This window comes from Papio anubis, chromosome 4 (genome assembly GCF_008728515.1).
Source record: "Papio anubis isolate 15944 chromosome 4, Panubis1.0, whole genome shotgun sequence".
NCBI classification, from domain to species: Eukaryota; Metazoa; Chordata; class Mammalia; order Primates; family Cercopithecidae; genus Papio; species Papio anubis.
The window spans coordinates 40,866,712-40,886,896 of NC_044979.1; positions in this window are offsets into that span (position 1 = coordinate 40,866,712).

Here is a 20,185-nt window from a genome sequence, read left to right on the forward strand (position 1 = left end):
CAAATTTTGAAATAATATTTAGTGCTTGGCTTTCTTTTTTTCTTGTTTGCAAAAGTAGCACTCGTTTTTGTAGGAAACTTAGAAAAGAATTTAAAACCACAAAGGAAAATAAACATCTCTTACAGTTCTACCTACTAAAAATAACTACAGATAACATACAGTTTAATATCTCTTTATCTTTTACCCTGAACACATACACATATATATCTTAAAAGATCATATTAACTGCAGTTAACATAGTTTAATATCATTATCTTTTACTATGAACATATATACATATATATGTACACTCATATATGAACATATGTGCATATTATATATATTAAAATACACTATTATAAGCATATTATGGATAGTGTTTCATAACTTACTGTTTTTTAAAATTTTTGTCAAAGTGATTTTTCTATGTGATAGGATAACTGGAAAGCAAACATAGTTAAAGCCATCCAGTGACACAATTGGATAGTTCTGTAAAAACCTGTCGATTCAGGAGGAAAGACATTAGAGGGATGTACTTCTAGTTATGTAGGCCAAATAGCAGGTTGATTTTCTCACTATCTACTAACACTAACATCCACAGCCAATTGACATGCTGGTGATGTGTGATGAGAGTAAAGACTTAAGATTTAAGTTATACATTGTTTTAATAAATACTTAGCTGCTTTGGATCCTTTTTATACCTTTCAATAAAAGAAGTTTGCTGGGGGATTTTATTTTAAAATAAAGGGCTCAGTTCAGAAGGAAAGAGTTTTATCTTCTTTAATGAGTTGCAAAAACATGCAAAATAATATCCTGAGCCTGTTAAAATTAGAATTTCTAAGCCTAAAGGGGTCAGAAAAACCCAGGAGAATTTTGATGCCCTGAGTTTTTTTTTGTTTGATTTGCCTGGAGGTATATATTTAATAACTAAGTGCCCTTTCTTCCCCTTTTAAGCTTCTCATCTTCAAAGATTGTGATTATTTGTTCCATTACTAATCCGTTCATTAAAAAATATGTTTGAAAGCACCTGAATCCATAATTTAGTGAATATTCTTTAAATGTATAACTGTAGATAAAAAATCTCTATTCAAAAAATAATTCCTGTACACATGGATGTTGATAGTCTCTCTGTCTCTCTCTCTCTCTCTCTCCCCCTCCCCCTCTCTCCATTCCTCCCTCCGCACCTCGCTCCATCCTACCCTCCCCTCACTCCTTTTCTCTCCATCTCTCTTTCTCTCTTGTGCACGTGCCACATTTTAATCATCCCTGGAGTTTTTTCAAAGCTTATACTAACAGGTATCTTCCAAAGAGTTAAATGTTGTGTTTATTTTATTTTTGAAAGTGTGAAGCAACTTAACATTTGCCTTATCCCATCTATATTCCAAAATCTGTGTAGCTTAGTTGATTTTTTATGTTATTTTTACTAACTTTACATTGGTCCTCAGATTTGATACTTTCAAAAATAGGCATGATAATAAGTGGTCTACAACAGACTGTTGACAGTGAATGAACTGGAAACCTCCTGCAATCTTCAGGATAATCATAGAACAAATGCGAAAAAACAAAACAAAACAAAAATTCAACATTTCTGGACATTGACTTCTGCTTTACCCTATCACCTGAAAAACAGAAGAAAATTGAAAAATATGACAGACGAATTCTCAAACCTTGATACTGAGCATATTTCACTTGCAGGCCTCTGTTCTTTCCTCCCTACCCTTTATTGTATTCTTAATGTAAGTTTGTTTAATATAATGAGAGAAGCTGCTTTCCTCAATGTCCCTAAGACGATGCACTAAGACTTCCACACTTATTTACTGAGTGCACACTCCGAATTTATAGTTACAGATTATCACCTTTACCTCTTGCTGCCATGTATGCACTGATTCATTACATTTTTTAGACTAAGTTTTACCCAAGATACCACAGGCAGTATATATCCAGATTTGAAGAGCTTGAATTATTCTTCAAAATGCTTTGAGATTATGGTCTACTTACTCAAAACAGCCCTAGATCTTATTTTGTGGAAGACAAGTTGGTGGCTTAGACTGAGCATTGGTCTGGTGCCAGGTATACCTGGTTTCAAATCTCTGTCCTCTCTTTATGACACTTGGGGCTCTTAGCATCTCTATTCCCATTTGTAAATGGAAGCATGAATGTTACATAATTAATTTGGTATAAATTAAATGATACATGAATTATGAAAATTAAGTGAAATAATGTACACAAAGCATTTGAACTGATTAAGTGCTCAAATTGTTAGTTCCTATTATTTTTACATCATTCCAGATTAGTTCATGAGTAAGAGAGTGACCTCGTTGCTTCATAGTCATATTTTATTATAGTCTTACAGTACTATTCTCCAGACTTATCAGCCATTTTATCTATGAGATTTGTCTTTAAATGACTTTTTACTGTGCTTTAGAAGCAAATTTACCCTTGCATTTAAAAAATAAAAAACAAAATGTCACGAAGTTTAATGAAAACTCAAGGCATTCTGAGGCATGACTCAAACACACTCTCAAGACCAAGCATATGAGTAAAGAAACTAATTGTGATATCAGGAGGTAGAAAATGGGAGTCTCCTTTAACTACTTCAATTCTGCAGGCATTCAGTGAGTACCTGTGCTTTGGCCACCTAAGTACCCAAACTCCTCCAGCAGTATTAAAATTCCTGGAGAGTGGAGTCCAGGTCTTTTTCAGCATTTCATCCTCAATATTTAGGGATTATGGAGGAGAAAATTTAAGGAATTGGTCTTGGTTCAAAGGCATGCATATATATGTATATAATAGACACACACATATATACACACACACATATATATATACACACATACAGATATATTTTTTTCACAAGATTTTTTGGGGAACAGGTGGTATTTGGTTACATGAGTAATTTCTTTAGTGGTGATTTGTGAGATTTTGGTTCACCTGTCACCCGAGCAGTATACCCTGAACTCAATTTGTAGTCTTTTATCCCTCACCCCCTTTTTACCCTTTCCCCAGTTTAATTCCCATTTATCAGTGAGAACATACAATATTTGGTTTTCCATTCCTGAGTTACTTCACTTAGAGTAATAGTCTCCAATCTCATCCAGGTTGCTGCAAATGTCATTAATTCATTCCTTTTTAGGGCTGAGTAGTATTCTGTTGTATATATATATCACAGCTTTTTTATCCACCTGTTGATTGATGGGCATTTGGATTAGTTCCACATTTTTGCAATTGTGAATTGTGCTGCTATAAACATGCATGTTCAAGTAGCTTTTTTGTACCATAACCTCTTTTTCTCTGGGTAGATAACCAGTAGTGGGATTCCTGGATCAAATGGTAGTTCTACTTTTAGCTCTTTAAATCTTCACACTGTTTTCTATAATGGTTGTGCTAGTTTACATTCCTACCAGCATAGAAGTGTTCCCTTTTCACTGCACCCACGCCAACATCTACTATTTTTTGATTTTTTGATTATGGCCATTCCTGCAGGAGTAAAGTGGTATCACATTGTGGTTTTGATTCACATTTCCATGGTCATTAGTGATGTTGAGCATTTTTTCATGTTTGTTGGCCATTTGTATATCTTCTTTTGAGAATTGCTCATTCATGTCCTTAGCTCACTTTTTGATGGGATAGTTTGTTTTCTTGCTAATTTGTTTGAGTTCATTGTACATTCCGGGTATTAGTCCTTTGTCAGATGTATAGATTGTGAAGATTTTCTCCCACTCTGTGGGTTGTCTGTTTACTCTGCTGACTGTGCCTTTTGCCATGCAAAAGCTCTTTAGTTTAATTAAGTCCCAGGTATTTACCTTCGTTTTTATTGCGTTTGCTTTTGGGTTCTTGTTCATGAAATCCTTGCCTAAGCCAGTGTTTAGAAAGCTTTCTCCAATGTTATCTTCTAGAATTTTTATAGTTTTGGGTCTTAGATTTAAGTCCTTGATCTATCTTGAGTTGATTTTTGTATAAGGTGAGAGATGAGGATCCAATTTCATTCTCCTACATGTGGTTTGCCAATTATCTCAGCACGATTTGTTAAATATGGCATCTTTTCCCCCACTTTGTTTTTGTTTGCCTTGTCAAAGATCTGTTGGCTGTAAGTATTTGGGTTTATTTCTGGGTCCTCTATTCTGTTCCATTGTTCTATGTGCCTGTTTTTATCCCAGTACCATGCTGTTTTGGTGACTATGGCCTCATAGTATAGTTTGAAATCAGATAATGTGATGCCTCCAGATTTGTACTTTTTGTTTAATCTTGCTATGGCTATGCAGGCTCTTTTTTTGGTTCCATATAAATTTTAGGATTTTTTTTCTAGTTCTGTGAAGAACGATGGTGGTATTTTGATGGGAATTCCATTGAATATGAAGACTGCTTTGGGAAGTATGGTCATTTTCACAGTACTGCATGGGATATGTTTCCATTTTTTGTGTCATCTATGATTTCTTTCAGCAGTATTTTGTAAGTTTGCTTGTAGAAATCTTCTGCTTCCTTCGTCAGGTATATTCCTAAGTATCTTATGTTATTTTTGCAGCTGTTGTAAAAGGGATTGAGTTCTTGGTTTGATTCTCAGCTTAGTTGTTGTCAGTGTATAGCAAAGCTACTGATTTTCATACATTAATTTTTTATACTGAAACCTTGCTGAATTCATTTATTGGTTCTCGGAGCTTTTCAGAGGAGTCTTTAGGGTTTTCTAGGTATACAATCATATAATTAGCAAACAAAAACAATTTGATATCCTCTTTACTGATTTGGATGCCTTTATTTCTTTCTCTTATCTGATCGCTCTAGCTAGGACTTCCAGTACCATGTTGAATAGAAGTGGTGAGAGTGCGCATCCTTGTCTTGTCTCAGAGGGAAAGCTTTCAACTTTTCCCCATTCAGTATTATGTTGTCTGTGGGTTTGTCATAGATGGCTTTTATTACATTGAGGCATATCTCTTGTATGCCAATTTTTCTGAGGGTTTTAATCATAAAGAAATGCTGGAGTTTTTCAAACGCTTTTTCTGCATCTATTAAGATAGATGATCATGTGATTTTTGTTCTTAATTCTGTTTATGTGGCATATCACATTTATTGACTTGCATATCTTAAACCATCCCTGCATCTCTGGTATGAAACCCACTTGATCGTGGTGGATTATATTTTTAATATGTTGTTGGGTTCGGTAAGCTAGTATTTTGTTAAGGATTTTTGCATCTATGTTCGTCAGGGACATTGATGTGTAGTATTCTTTTTTGGCTATGTCTTTTCCTGGTTTTGGGATTAGGGTGATACTGGTTTCATATATTTATTTAGGGAGGATTCCCTCTTTCCCTATCTTGTGGAATAGCATCAATAGGATTGGTACCAATTCGTTTTTGAATGTCTGGTAGATTTCAGCTGTGAACCCATCTGGTCCAGGACTTTTTTTGTTGTTGGCAATTTTTAAACTACCATTTCAGACTTGCTGCTTGTTATTGGTTGGTTTAGAGTATCTAATTCTTTCTGCTTCAAGGTAGGAGGGTTGAATCTTTCCAGGAATTTGTCCATATCCTCTAGATTTTTTAGTTTATGCACTTAAAGGTGTTCATAGTAGCCTTGAATGAGTTTTTGTATTTCTGTGGTGTCAGTTGTAATATCTCCAATTGCATTTGTAATTGAGTTTATTTGAATTTTCTCTCTTTTTTTCTTGGTTAATCTTGCTAATGGTCTATCAATGTTATTTATCTTTTCAAAGAACCAGCTTTTTGTTTCATTTATCTTTTGTATTTTTTCATTTCAATTTCATTTAGTTCTGCTCTGATCTTGGTTGTTTCCTTTCTTCTGCTGGGTTTGGGTTTGGTATGTTCTTGTTTCTCCAGTTCCTCGAGGCATGGCCTTAGATTGTCTATTTGTGCTCTGTCAGACTTTGATGTAGGCATTCAGGCTTACGAGTTTCCTCTTAGCACCCTCTTTGCTGTATCCCAGAGGTTTTGATAGGTTGTGCCACTGTTGTCATTCAGTTCAAAGAATGTTTTAATTTCCATATTGATTTCATTGTTGATCCAATGATCATTCAAGAGCAGGTTATTTAATTTCCACATATCTGCATGGTTTTGAAGGTTCCTTTTGTAGTTGATTTCCAGTTTTATTCCACTGTGGTCTGAGAGAGTACATGATATAATTTCAGTTTTCTTAAACTTATTGAGACTTGTTTTGTGGCCTATCATATATGGTCTATCTTGGAGAAAGTTCCATGAGCTAATGAATAGAATGTATATTCTGCAGTTGTTGGGTAGAATATTCTGTAAATATCTGTTAAATCAATTTGTTCCAGAGTATAGTTTAAATTTTTGTTTCTCTGTTGACTTTCTGCCTTAGTGACCTGTCTAGTGCTGTCATTGGACTATTGAACTTTCCCACTATTATTGTGTTGCTGTCTATCTCATTTCTCAGGTCTAGCAGTAATTATTTTATAAATTTGGGAGCTCCAGTGTTAGGTGCATATATAGTTGGGATTGTGATATTTTCCTTTTGATTAAGGCCTTTTATCGTTATATAACATCCCTCTTTGTCTCTTTTAACTGCTGTTGCTTTAAAGTTTGTTTTGTCTGATACAATAATAGCTACACCTACTGGTTTTTGGTGTCCGTTCGCATGGAATGTCTTTTTCCATCCCTTTAAGTTAAATTCATGTGTGTCCTTATGTGTTAGACGAGTCTCTTGATGACAGCAGACAGTTCGTTGGTCAATTCTTATCTATTCTGCACCTTTTAAGTGCAGCATTTAGGCCATTTACATTCAGTGTTAGTATTGAGATGTGAGTTATTATTCCATCTATTGTGCTATTTGTTGCCTGTATACCTTGGTTTTTTTAGTTGTACTTTTGTTTTATACGTCCTGTGAAATTTATGTTTTAAAGAGGTTCTGTTTTGATGTGTTTCCAGGATTTGGTTCAAGATTTAGAGCTCCTTTTAGCAGTTCTTGTAGTGCTGGCTTGGTACTTGTTACTTCTCTTAGCATTTGTTTGTCTGAAAAAGACTATATCTTTTCTTCATTTATGAAGGTTAGTTTTGCTGGATGCAAAATTCCTGGCTGATGATTGTTTTGTTTAAGGAAGCTAAAGATAGGGCCCAATTCCTTCTAACTTGTAGGGTTTCAGCTGAGAAATCTGCTGTTAATCTGATAGGTTTTCCTCTATAGGTTACCTGGTGCTTTTGTCTCACAGTTCTTAAGATGATCTTAACTTTAGATAACTTGATGATGATGGGCCTAAGCGATGATCTTTTTGTGATGAATTTCCCAGGCGTTCTTTGAGCTTCTTGTATTTGGATGTCTGGGTCTCTAGCAAGGCCAGGGAAGTTTTCCTCAATTATTCCCCCAAATATGTTTTCCAAACTTTTAAATTTCTCTTCTCCCTCAGGAACACCAGTTATACTTAGTTTGGTCATTTAATGTAATCCCAAACTTCTTGGAGGCTTTGTTCACTTTTTCTTATTCTTTTTTCTTTGTCTTTGTTGGATTGGGTTAATTTGAAAACCTTGTCTTTGAGCTCTGAAGTTCTTTCTATCCTTGTTCGATTCTATTGCTGGGACTTTCCAGAGCATTTTGTATTTCTCTAAGTGCGTCCATTATTTCCTGAAGTTTTTATTGTTTTTTATTTATGCTATCTATTTCACTGAAGATTTCTCCCCTCATTTCTTGTTTCATGTTTTTGATTTCCTTAAATTGGACTTCACCTTTCTCTGGCACCTCCTTGATTAGCTGAATAACTGACCTTCTGAATTATTTTTCAAGTAAATCAGGGATTTCTTCTTGGTTTGGCCCGTTGCTGGTGAGCTAGTGTGATTTTCAGGGGTGTCAAAGAGCCTTGTTTTATCATATTACCAGAATTGTTTTTCTGATTTTTTCTCATTTGGGTAGCCTATGTCAGAGTGAAAGTCTAGAGCTCAAGGTTGCTGTTCAGATTCTTTTGTCCCACAGGGTGTTCCCTTGGTGTAGTACTCTCCCCCTTTTCCTAGAGATGTGGTTTCCTGAGAGCTTCTGGATCTAGTCACCCAGCAGGTCTACCAGGCTCTGGAGTGGTACTGAGGGTTGTCTGCACAGAGTCCTATCATGGGAACCATCTACAGGTCTCTCAGCCGTGGATCCCAGCATCTGCTCCAGTGGAGGTGGAAGGGGAGTAAAATGGATTCTGTGAGGGTTCTTAGTTTTGGTTTTTTAATACACTATTTTTGTGCTGGTTGGTCTCCTGCCAGGAGATGGCGTTTTGAAGACAGCATCAGCTGTGGTAGTATAGGGAGGAAACCGGCAGTGGGTGGGGCCCTAGAGTCCCCAAGAGTATATGCCCTTTGTCTTCAGCTACCATGGTGGGTAGGGAAGCACCATCAGGTGGGGCAGGGCTAGGTGTGTCTGAGTTCAGACTCTCCTTGGGTGGGTCTTGCTGCAGCTGAGTATTTGGGGTATCTTCCAGGTCCTGCAAGAGCAATCTGCTTCCTTCAGAGGGTCTGGGGTGCTCTTGGCTTTCCTGGTTTATTCCTGCAGTAATTCTGGAGCAAAAGTTCGAGATGCGAGTCTCCACACACAGCTGTGTCTGTCTGCATGGGAGCTGCAATCTAGTCCTGCCTCTTGCCCACCATGATCCTGGGGTTTTTATCTCAAAGGCATTTTTCTCTTCAGATAAAAAGAGAGAGCACCAACAATTATTTAGAGATTTTGATGGGGTAATGAGTGGTAACTACAAGAAAGGAGCAATATCTCTGACCTATTCTCAGCAGAGCCTACTTTCTAGGAACACATTCAGTAGTGTTAATGAACTTCAGAGTCTATTGTGACAATGCTGCGATCCGGGTTGGGCTCCCCATGTGAGAATTTTGGGATATATGTCACAGACCAACTTAAAGGAGGAATGAACCCACAGAGCTGGCATCTTGTGAACCATGCATCAAGCTAACATCTATCAGTCTTCAAAGACTGAGCCTACCAATTGCCCAGCACTGAAAAACACTAAAGGAGATAGAAAAATATAACCCATAATCATCACTTTCAGCCATATAGCAGTTTCTCACCTTTATTATCTTTTCTAATAGGTAGTCTCAACTAACAGGCTTTCCATCTATGCAATGAGGATATTTCCATCTCACTCACCTGCCATTTTAATGACTTTTCTCTGAATATTCTGATCCTCTCACTCAGATTTCCCTAAATTCCCAGCTTCACACCTACAAAATGCCCCTGTGACTTCAGAGCAAATTTCAGTGACTTTCATCACTACCAACAGAGCTGGTTAACAGGGAAGATGAAAAGTGGGAAAAGGAAAAACACACCCTAAAACATACATGTATCTGCAAAAGTTGTCTAATTTATCTTACTAACTTTTAGTGCTCCATTTGTGCTTTGCAACGTCTTTCATATTTATTAACAATGTTTATAAACATTAAATTAATAATATAAAGTTAGTGAACATTAACATCCAAGAGAATGCCAAGCAAGTGGAGAAAGTTAGATGCCCCCATTACAGAACATTAACAGCACTGGAGTTGCTTTAGATGTGGCAGCTGCAAATGAACCGTTGCTTCCAATCTGCAGTATTTTTCAGTCCCCAAGTGAAAATAAACATGCCACTTGAAAAAATAAGATTGGTATTATAGCAGGATAAATTAGAGTGGTTATTAGTATATTAATTGAATACCAGATGGAACAGCAAAACAAACAATAGCCTGCCAGTGTCTACAGGAAATGTCTTCTAAATATTTTAGAAGAAATTCTAAAACAACATGTGGTGGTGAGGTATATGGGTATATATTTTCAGTTACCCTGAGCTTATTAGTGACCAAAATAGCCCATGTATTACTCCTCTAGGGGATGTGAAGTCGGAAATTGTGGAAAGCTCTGCCAGCAATTTAATTGGGAGTGACCTTTCCAGATGCCAAAATGGATACTAAGTTTTTGGTGTAATTGTTATTAGTTTAATTATCCTGGAGGTGTATTGCCATTCTTGCCTTGTACAAAACTATACACTGTGGCCACATTGGTCCTGGTGGAAGATAAGTGCAATTTCAGGGGCCCAGAAGCCAGTGGGTGAGTGTGTTCCAGACTGGCCTGGCCAGGGACTGTAAGTTCCTTCCTCTAAGCTGTCTGCACTGTCCCCACCCAAAAATGAAGTCTGTGAATGCTAAAGTGTCTAACAGCCCACAATTTAGCAGCAACTGTAAACATCGCTTAAATCAGCCACGTGCTATAAAATGTATTCAAACATAAGAAAGCATTTCTGAGACCTTGCTTAGTTCTATAGGGAATTGTTATTTTTTTATTTTTTCAGTGTATTTTTTTCTAAAGTATAAAAGAATTTTGGTACAATAAAAGATACTCTTGGAGGTGTTATGTCCCTACAGATGTCTTACTTATTTTAAAATAGACTTTCAAATGTTAAAGCTGGCTTACAATCATTCTTTGTTAAACTGAATTATTCATCAAACTTGATTAAACATATACTAAGTATCTGCTAGGTTGGGCACAGATACAGATAAGGACACCTTCTCTACCCTGATGGAGTTCCCAGGTGAGGGCAAGGCCAGTGTCTTTCCCAGTCGCTGTGATGCAATGGGATAAGAGCAGTAATATGGATATGAAAGATGTGCTTCAGGTGTGCTGCAGGTGAGAGCACATTTGACTCTGCCTGGGAAGGTTAGCGGGAAGCCTAAGAGTAGCCCTGAAGGCTGAATAAGAATTCTCTTGGAAAGGAGAAAAGATCTTTCAAAGGAGAGAAGCTAGTCTAACTTTTTGGCATCTTTCAGCTCTTGCCATTCCCAAATGTCTTCTGAAAATCTACTGCTACTTGAGGCTTCCAAGCGGGATTAGGTACATTCCTAGGTTGTCTCTTGACCATCACTCATAGCTATCATCATTCCGTGTTTTAATCATTTGCTTCTCCGTACCCCCTCTAGGTATTACTTTTCTAGGAGCATCAAAATTACTCATTGTGGAACCCCAGCCCATTGCCTGGCTATGTAGTAGCAACTCAGGAATGTTAAATAAAATAATGTTTGAGATAATCTAACATGATATGAATGTAGGGGACGTGGTGGTCTGAGTCAGATTGCAGTGGGACTTATGTACCCTGCTACACGATGTTACAGACCTTATCATGTGTTGGGCAGCAGAGATTCAATGTCTGCTTTGAGTAGTAGAGTAGAAGGGTGCTTCTGGTGGCAGGGTGGGGTGTGGGTTGGAATGGGGAGCAGCTGCCAGCTGGGAGATGTGTCCCCGATCTCCCTCTCTGAGTGGACAAACACAGTGGGTAGAGACTGGAGCACACCAACCTACAGCCTGGTTTGGGACTGGGGGTTGGGGGTGGTGCAGGGAGAGGACAGGTTTTGAATAGTAACATCCTGTGGGATTTCTAAGTTAGTCACCAAGCTGGCAACTGAATCTAGGTTACTGAGTTCCAGAACATGAAGTGGAGGCATGGGAAGGCCAAGAATAGGAGGTCAGGAAGTGAGGACTGACAGAATCCCCCTCACTGAGCAGCACGTGGCCACCATTGTCATTTATTAGATATGACTTGCAGTTAAGTGGTGGTGAAAGACAGGTGAGTAGAGATGGAAGAAAAGAGAAATCAAAAAAGATCTTAGTTGGGGTAACTGGGTGAGTGCTGACGCATTAACAGGCTAGGGAAGGAAAGCGGAGGAATAGCAGCAGCTTGCCAGAGCCACAAGAGGAACGTGCAGCAGGGAGAGAGGGGCAGGTGGCAGATAGCAAATGATTTTTGTTGAGTTCCAGTTGGGGAACTTAGAAGAAAATCAAGATTTTACATTGTGTTTGAAAGTTAATCTATAAGAATCACTTTATTGTCTTTGCAAAAGTAGCTTTTTATGAACAAAAATGCCTTTAGCTACATTTCTAATTCTAAGAGAGGCGATTCAACTTTTCTTATACTAATTTAGTTTATTAGAACCAGATAAGGGAGGTCTGAGTCAGTGAATTTAGCATACCAAGGTTGGTGAATAAGATCAACATCCCAGAGCAAATGGTTTAAACATTTAAGTAACCTCTTTTTTTTCTACAACAAATATTTTCTTCAGATTCCTATGATAAACATGCATAGTCCCAAGATTATAAGTTAGCAGAACTTGGAACCACCTACAAAAACCATTCAATATAAGAAGAAAGAAAATAGACTTAAATCAAAACCTAAGTTTATAATGACAAGATCTAGAATAAGTGTAAACTTAAGATACATTTTATGATAACCAATACATAAATATTCTCAAATCTTCTCTCTTATCTATCTAAACAAAATGTATTTGTTAAACCAGTGCTTTGCATTTTCAAAATTACTTTTACCAACAGCTTTTTAAACTTTCTCTCAATTATTTTTGCCAAACTAATTATGACCCATGAATTTTAATAGAATTTTACACTGTTTTGTCAATTAGCTTAGCCAAGGATATTTGAGGCTTATCATACTTTTGTCATATTGAATGAAATGTTCTGTTACTCTGCTTCTTTTTCTTACAGTGTTTCTTTTTTCCTCCCAGCTCAGAATAGGAGTACTCATTGCTGTGCCAGAGAGTATGAAAAGTCCCAGGAAGAACTTGTCATTTTTTTCCTAGAGTATACATTTTACTTGAGGAACTTGAGGGTTGCAAAATGGGTGGTGGGAAGGAGGCTAAGTAATTTAACACATTTTTATATTAAAATAAATATGCTATATTATGCTAGAATGAAAATTCACGTGAATTTATACACATTAAAAAAGAACAGCAACACAAGGCTTCAACCAGCCATTATGCTGGCTGCCAGCATTTTCAGCTTCTCACTTCATCTCTTGGTGAGACTTCATGCTTTCTAAAGATGGTCTCACACACGGGGCATTTATACCCGTCACTCTGGGTGCTGTTCTAAACAGGCCTCAAGAAGATGTTATGACAACCCAAAGTAGTGCTACATTCTATGTACACCACCTCACTCCTACCACCTCTTCCTGATAGGGTCTGAGCACCTGTGAAGATACGGTGCTTACCTCACTGCGTAACAATTACTGCATGTCTCTCTGAAGTGGCAGTGCCTTGTGAGCAGGTGTGGCCCCCTCCCCAAATCATTTCCTCTATCCCCAGTTCCTAGCTCCTGTCACAAAGTATTCAATAAATGTGTGTCAAGGGAATGGGTGGATGAATGAATGAATGAGTGAGTCTTCAGAACGATCCAGGACAGACCGCAATTCACGTACTCACACACAGAACACTTTGATAATGACCCTGGGGTTACCCTCATGTTTAGTCTGAGATGAGACTGATCACACTGTGAGGTGACACACTAGACTGCGGAATTACCAGGGAACAAATCTCATCATCAGGGGCAGAGACAAGGAGAGTCTCCTGGGAAATCAAATTTTGATCCAATAACCAAGGAAACTAGATTTGTTATATTAACGAAGTGTGTATACTGACTGCAAACTCGCTGCAAGGAGAGACCCTGTCAGAAGATTTTCCACTCTTCTTGCAGCCTAGACAAAAGAGCAGAAAAAAATAATACCATAAAAAGATGTGCTTCGAAGACTGTCTATTGACCACAACTGAATTGCTCTTTTGCAGTCAATGCATTTGTCATCATTCCAGTAATCCATTATGTCCAAATATATTACATCATTAAGATCATAAAAATATCAACCCATCTTTGCCACATCCCATTTTATCAGGCATTCAGACATGGTCTGCGAATTAGTGGGTTTTGTAAATGGTAAAAAAAACATGAGCTGACAATGAAAATAAAGTGAGTTTTGCTCATGGACAATAAACCTAAACCATGGGGCAGTTGACTATCGCAAAACTTGAAAGAGAAGGGGATTTCATTCATTCAACAAATACTGAAATGCTATATACATGCCAAGCACAATATTTTAAGCACAGTAAAAGGCAAGATAAAAATATGAGTAAAAGGCCAAATAAACATAAAAATATTTTCCTTCCAACAATGTGTCAACTTAAGAAATCTGAAGTGTGAATAATATATTTTGCTGTTTGTACATTTACAATAGATATCATGGTAGGTGTTTAATAAATGATGTAGTAGCTACATACCTCGCTAAAGTGTGAATGTGGACATTTTCCCTATCCACACTGCACTCTTCCGATGAAGCCTCTCATAATAAGGAGGCAACAGCGCAGTGATAGAGCAGTGACTTTTACACTCCTTTTGCAAATTTGAGTTGCAGACAGAACAAGGATGGACAATGAGCTTAGTATGCCTTGGTTGGTATCCTACTTTCACCAGTTACTAGCTGTATGATTTTTGGGCAAAGTATTTAAGCTCTGTATGGCTTAGTTTCTTTATTAATAAGTAGAAGCAGTCTGTTTATCATCCCACTGATATGGTTTGGGTATTTGTCCTGCCCACATCTCATGTTGAAATGTGGTCCCCAATGCTGGAGGTGGGGCCTAGTGGGAGATATTTGGGTCATGGGGGTGGACACCTCATGGCTTGGTGCTGTCCTCATGATAGTTCTGGTTGTTTGAGAGTGTGTGGCACCTCCGTGCTCTCTCTCCTGCTCCCACTCTTGTCATGTGACGTGTGTGCTCCCGCTTCTCCTTCCATCATGAGTAAAAGCTCCCTGAGGTCTCTCAAGAATCTCAGCTGATGCCAACGCCATACTTCCTGTACAGGCTGTGGAAAACTCTTTTCTTTATAAATTACCTAGTCTCAGGCATTTCTTTATAGCAATGCAAGAATGGCCTTACACACCCACCTACCTTCTTATGGTTATAATGATGAACTGAGATGATCTATATAAAATGCTCAGAGCAGTTCTTGGCACACAGGGCATATTCAATAAAGGCAAACTATCATTTACCTGGAATCTTGGCAGACAGAAACATTTGACTGAGTAGATAAAAATACTTTACTTGGAAGTGGATTAAAAAAAAAAAAGAAAATATTCTAGAAAGGGAAGTTAAGTCTAGAATGAAAAGAGCTAAAATCCACAAATGTCATTGGGCATTTGTTATGTCCACAACATTGCACAAAGTGCTAAGAGGATGCAAATGGCCCAAAGGCTCATTTCTGTCCTGCAGAAAAATTTCATTTGGAGCAGCAAGACAGTAACAGATGGAAATAGTCAAATAGTAAAAGACTGAAACAACCATTTAAAGTCCGCAATCAAAGAAATGTCACAATATTTTTTTAAATCTGTGGAATCCCACAGTTAAATTATATCGTAATTTAAACTTAAATATGTATAGCCATAAACCAGGTATACTCCATATGCTTATAGTTCTTAATAGCTATGAAGCCAAAACACATTTATAAATTAAAGATAACAAAAGAACACCACAAATTCCAGTTAACAATGATCAGTGTAATGTGGTAATACTGTTTTCCTGAGAATAATTGCCCCTTTCAGGATGAATGCAGTGTTGACTCCATGGCACCAGTTCTTTTGAGTTTGACATGCTCGTACAACTGTGTACTGAGTAATGACATCATTCTCCAAGTGCTTTTTCTCTTTGAATGGTGAATGGTCATTTCTTTCCAGCATGTAGAATACCTTACTCTCATTTAGCTTTCACTTAATGCAAGAGCACCATTTGCATATTGTCTGCCTATGTTCTTTTCTTAATTAGCTTGTTACAATTAAAGTGGTACTAATCGGGACCAAAACAGTCATATACACAAATAGACAGTGAAAATATAAGGCAGTTCTCAGTTATAAGGTATTCATCAAGTGATGCAAAGCATGCTTATAATATTTTTTAGAGTATCATGAAAATGAGGCTGGGTGCAGTGGCTCACGCCTGTAATCCCAGCACTCTGGGAGAACAAGGTGGGCGGATCACAAGGTTAGGAGTTCAAGACCAGTCTGGCCAACATAGTGAAACCCCATCTCTGCTAAAAAAATATAAAAAATAAGCCAGGCGTGGTGGCAGGTGCCTGTAATCCCAGCTACTCAGGAGACTGAGGCAGGAGAATCACTTGAACCCAGGAGGCAGAAGTTGCAGTGAGCCAAGATTGTGCCACTGCACTCCAGCCCAGGCAATAGTGTGAGACTGTAAAAAAAAAAAAAAATGAAACAAGCAGATAGTCACCTACAAATTCTCATAGAGAACTAATGGTACCTGAAAACAGGTTTGAGATTGAGAAAGGCCACAGTAAACAGTTAATTTCCAAGTGGATTTTACAAACAGGAAATATAAGTGCTACAGAAATTGAAAGAAGGAATGATCATTTTGTGTTTAGGTGATGAATGAGGTAGGGCTTGTGGAAAAGACAAGACTTTGGAATATGATTATTATTGTGGTATAGGACACATTTAGGCATGCTCTTGGAGACAAGTACCTGGGTGATGGGAGGTGTGGTCCTATCTAAATACAGATCTTAGTTTTTGATCTGTGGATTTCTCTTCCTTTCCCCCTCTCTCTCTCTCTCTCTTTTTTTTTTTTTTTTTTTTTTTTAAATATAGATGAGGTCTTGCCATGTTGCCAGGGCTAGTCTGGTCTCAAACTCCTGGGCTCAAGTGATCCTCCTCCTGCCTTGGCCTCCCAAAGTGCTGGGACCACAGGCCTGAGCCACCATACCTAATCTGGATTTCTTAAATAGCACACAGAATTTATATGACACAGTAAAGTGAAAGACTGCAGGACAATGTGATGTTGGGAGAATTATGTTTGTAGGAGGGTATCTTAATGAACTGCATAAAGGATTTAGATTTTCTCACCTGTGGAACTGTTAGAAAATGGCTCTGGCTGATTCATAAGTAGTTTATATTAGCAGAAACCTTTATGTTTAAGGGAGAATCCTTGATATGACAAGAAGTGTTACACATTTATTAGACCCAACTTTGACCTATCCTTGTTATTAACCAAATGAGAGAATGTTTGCTTCCAGAATGCAGGTCCAAGTTACCCTTTAATAAGTTCCTATTTCTCTAGCACATGTTGAAAGTTTTAAAGCCAATAAGAATACTTAAATACTATGTATTCACAATGCAGAATTCTTACACTAAGGGAATACATCTGCTGAGTAACTGTAGAAGATTCCTCACAGGTGTTTCCTATGAACTGAATTGGGTTCCTCTGCAAAATTCATGTGTTGGAGCCCTAACCCCCAATGTGATTGTATATAGAGATAGGGTCTTTAGGAGGTAATTAAAGTTAAAAGGTCACAAGGGTGGGGCCCTAATCCTATAGGATTGTTGGCCTTACAGGAAGAGAAAGAGAGAGAGAGAAAGAGATCTCCCCAGCCATGTGAGCACACAGCAAGAAAGCAGCTGTCTGCAAACCAAAATGAGGGCTCTCCCCAGAAAACAGCCATGCTGGCACTCTGATCTCAAACTTCCAGCCTCTGGAACTGTGAAAAAATTTCTGTTTTTTAAGTCACCCAGTCTACAGTATTTTGTTATGGCAGCCTGTGCTGACTAATACAGTGTGAAACAAAACACTGATCTTCTTTCTGATCAGTGCTGTTTTCACTTGTTTCATTTTCTTCACACATACTTTTGTCTAGTAAAAAAGGCTTCCAAATTGACAGTGTGGATGATGGTATGGTAATTTTGCCTGGTTTGGTTTCATTTCAGATTGTCTTATGAAGGCAAGAAAGTACATTACAACTGACCTCTAGAATGTTATTTGCAGTACAGTCTCCTAGGCTGCAAAAACCTGTATTCACTGGTGAGACCTGATTCTTGTTTCTGGCACAGTTTGCAAAATTGCTCCAGGTGCCAGGTGAGTTCTTTCACTCAGGGGGAAAATAAATTTCACAGGTTTTATTTTGCATGTAAAATCTAATTCATGCCTTTAAAAACAATAAGATATGGAGCCTAACTATAGTCTATCAAGGGTATGAGATATGAATGAATATCAATGGAAACCAAATTTGTAAAAGAAAACAGCTGAAACAGAAGCTTTTAGCTGATTCAAATTCTCCTTATTACATTCACAGGCGTCTGTCTGAACAGCAGAATAAAATTCATGACTATGGAAATTGGAAGAACACAAGTGTGGGGCATGCTCTTCTGTGTGCTTTCACAGAGGGGTTGTCACAGGTTTAATTGACCTTTTATCCTGCTGTGGGCTGTCACTGGGCTATCAGAGAAGGAGTCTTCCAAGCACAAACCACAGGAACTTTGTGGAGGAGGGCCAGTGCTCTCTTGCAAGGCAAACGGCCCTGAAGCTCTGGATGCTTTGCCCAGTCTCACCTTTAACACATTTCAATTCACTTGGTTACAAACAACCGTCACAGGGTGACCTTTCAAGATTGGGTTCAGATTGTTTTTGAAATTTCAAACAGGTCAATAGTGTGCAGTTTCCATCCTCTTAAAGCAAGAGGCCTTTGGCTCCTAGCCTCAGAGGGCATTCCTGATGATGCGCTTTAGGTTAGGGTCAATGATGATGTGGCAAAAGGTGGGTGTTTTTGTAGGAATGAAATTTAGTCCATAGACTAAGTTCCTATTGCACTGCAAGGTTGAAACAGCTCCCTTGGCTGAGGTTCTGTCTCATTCTGGGGCCATCTTTAGTAGTGAGGCATGAATTGGGGGGCTGGTAGCTGGTGCAGGTTGTCCTCTGTCTTTACTGGTGTTCAGGTTGATCCTTCCCATCTAAGTTACAGTGGTGTCCACTCAGGAACCCATTCCAAGGCCGCTTGGGTCTGGCTTTCTCTGAGTTCATTATGGTGACCCTCTTAGGGGCATGGCTCGTGCTGCTGTGGCTGTGAAGCACAGGGCTGTGAACAGGTTGGTGGCCCTTCATAGTCCTCATCACCTTTGTGCTACGCCTAAGCACACAGGAATTATTCCCCTGCTCCTGGCTTTGGAAGGCGGTTCTAGAGGACTGCTCAGGCACATCTCCAGGGTTTTTCTATTCTCAGGTCTTGCTGCTTCTCTGATTCTATATTGGAAGATGGGTACGGTTCCCCTCTGAATTCAGACCCAGAAACTCATCTATGTCTTCTCTCTCTGCCCCATCTCTGGACTTGCAGTTCACAATCCCAGCCAAATCCCAATGCTTAGTTAACACATGATAGCCACTCATTATTCACCTCCTCTCTGTCTCTCCTCGTCCCCAGCCCTAGAAAACCACACATCTTGCTGCTCATGGGTTCTCCATAACTGAGTCTATTTAGAGTCTAGTTTTTTTTTGCTAGTCAAAGCCTTTTTCTGTATATTTTGTAAAAGTACCCTTCCCTGATGCATAAATGCCCTCACAATTTATCCAATGAATTATCATCTCATTTTATTATCCTGCTTATGTTCAATCTTTCAAATGGATAAAGTTGATACTACCTTTCAAAGTAACTCAAATGAATATCCCAAGTCTCCTTTAAAATGGCATTTCATTTTCTGGAAAAAGAGAAGAGCTGGCCATCAGTACAATTATAGCATTGATCATACTCATCCTCAGTATTCATTGTCTCCTGTACCCCACTTCTCCTTAGAATTTCCAGGCTCCCATTAAGACCTAGTTCCCTCTCCTCTTGTGGTTTCTCTCCTCTTCTCATCCATGGGTTGCTGTACTACAGAGCAATGCCTACTTTATCCAGAACCCTCAGCTAATGATGTGCTCCATACCGACATTAATTTTCCAGGCGATAGAAGCTTACCTATTTAAGGGAAGGCTTTTAAAGTTGTAATGGCTTCGAATAGAAACTTTCTCAAATTCCTTTGCATTGTTTCCTATCTGTGAAAACATGAATTTAAATTCCTGTCTCTTTCTCTTGTAATATATTAAATCAATAACCATTCATTCAATAAACATACCTTGAGCATCCCTTATGTGAGAGACTCAGACATACTCAAAGATGAATACAATAAATGCCCTTCCCTTTAAGGAACCTACAGTCCAATTAGGATGAGGATGCTGAAGGCAAATTCCTAAAGTCCAGGGCAAGAGAGGCTAGACCTGAGCTGCGAACAGGGCAGGGATGGGCATCTATGAGACACAGAGGAGGAGTAATGACTGCCAAAATGGGTGAGAAGGTGCCAGGATAGGCTTCTCAGAGGACTCATAATCTTTGTTAGGGATTCTGTGTTTCGGGGGGAGTCCAGACGGTCTGCAGTTTGAGTTCTTCTGCCTGGTCGTTATGGTGCTTGCATTTTCCCCTCCTGCAGCCAGACTGTCAGCTGTCAGGACTTGCTACCAGCAGTGTGCTTGCTCCCTACCAGCGTCTTCTAATTTGCATTTTAATCATCTTAGAGCCAAGTTCCTTAGAACCAGGTCTGCCTTTGTGTAAATAGGCTCTCAGCGAGGCTCCCACAGGCTCTGCTAGG